We start from the raw sequence: 1,926 nt of genomic DNA, 5'->3' as shown, positions 1-1,926 counted from the left end.
CATACAAAAACGCGTCGATTGAGTCTATTTTCATCGAAATCGGAGGTGTTGCCGCTAAACTAAATAATTATCAAAACCACAATTTACACTCTACATCACAAATAATAGTACGAAAATCGGAGTGAGTCCTAGATGCGCACATTGACAAACGGACACATCCAATCATATGTCGTTGTTTATAGAGTCTCTAGAATATCTCTAGGCATATGGCGTTGTGGTTGGATGTGATAAAAACGAAATAAAAACACAAATATTTTCTACAAAACTATTTTTTATTTCTCATCAGTTGCATATTCATTGCATAAACAAATGATATATAATTAAATGATGACAAAATAAACGGTGCACATCATTCTGTGTCCAAATGAACAGCAGGCAACTGGACGATGTCCAAGTGAACGGTGTCCAAATGAACAGTGCGCATCCTTCTGTGTCCAAGTGAACAGTGGGTGATTGAACAGTGTCCAAGTGAACGGTGTCCAAATGAACGGTGTCCAAGTGAACAGTGTCCAAATGAACGGTGTCCAAGTGAACAGTGCGCACCCTTCTGTGTCCAAGTGAACAGATAAGCAATTCCACGGTGTCCAAGTGAACAGTGTACAAATGAACAGCACGCATCGTTCTGTGTCCAAGTGAACAGTGGGCAACTGAACAGTATCCAAGTGAACGGTGTCCAAGTGAACGGTGTCCAAATGAACGGTGTCCAAGTGAATGGTGTCCAAGTGAACAGTGAGCATCCTTCTGTGTCCAAGTGAACAGTGGGTACTTGAACGGTGTCCAACTGAACTGTGTCCAAGTAAACGGTGTCCAACTGAACGGTGTCCAAATGAACGGTGTGTAACTGAACGACGTGCATTTTCTTTTGTGTCCAAAAACAACGATGCCCAAAAGTTTCGTGTCCAAACGCACCGTGTCCAATTGAACTGTGTGTCAAATGCCGTGTCCATTTGCAACGTGTCCAATTGTACTGTGTCCAAGTGCACCGCTCCCGTTTTTTTTTAATCTTTTCTTTTTGGTTTTTTGTGATCTACCCCTCTTTCGGTTAACCAGAAAGCAGGAGAGGAGGACTAACTTTTTTTTTTATTATTATTCTTTTGTATTGGTCGGTTTTTTTTCGAGTTTCGCTCTGTTACCGTTATCGTCCTCTCTGTGCCCGAGTTACCCTCCTCGAGGAATGTTTGTCAGAGAGAGATAGGAGCCGAGGAACAACGAATAAAGACTGGCTACTTAACCGGAAAACAAATGAGTGTTCCTTTAGTGTCGGAAACCCTTCAACGTCCCGATTCCCTACCCACCAGTCAAGGGGAAAGTTGGTCAAGGGAAGGGGAAGCGAGACGAAGGAATCGAGGAGGGAAGTCATACCCCTCGGGCTCTCCACTTCACATGCGGAGGGCGATATCGGGGAAATGAAGGGAGACAGAGTGATTAGGGGGACTCGCGAAGGTCACATGAGTTCTAAGCGAAACAATAGAAACGAACGATTGATCAAAGCGGTGACCAGAAACCCCCGACCTGCAGTCTTTCCCCGGGAAGAGGGGAGTTGTGACGTGGCGGCCCCTAAAGGCGCCCGTCACAAGGCGTGACTCCGCTCGGATCATATTGTTTTGGTGCGTTTTGCGTCTCGGGTCGCGAGAATAGGAGGTGAGGCCGGAAGGCATTTAAGAGGAAGGGAAGGACCCTCGAAGGAAGTTTGCGAATTAGTCGGGATGGTGGTCTAGTCCCCGCGTCCTTAAAAGAGTGTACCCCAAAGCTCCCCGCGCTAACCCGGAGGAAGGAAGGGCAGCAGGACGACGAGGGACGCAAAGGATCGACCTACGACACCGCTCTTGCCGGTCGTCGTAGAAGAAGGCACTCAAATAAGAAACTTAAACTCTCGCTCTCTATAACACATTGTGGCCGTTCCGATTTCGGTTTTCCGCTGCCGTG

This window comes from Odontomachus brunneus, unplaced genomic scaffold (assembly GCF_010583005.1).
Source record: "Odontomachus brunneus isolate Ranch 3 - 2012 unplaced genomic scaffold, Obru_v1 Obru_scaffold_495, whole genome shotgun sequence".
NCBI classification, from domain to species: domain Eukaryota; kingdom Metazoa; phylum Arthropoda; class Insecta; order Hymenoptera; family Formicidae; genus Odontomachus; species Odontomachus brunneus.
This window is presented reverse-complemented; position numbering follows the sequence as displayed.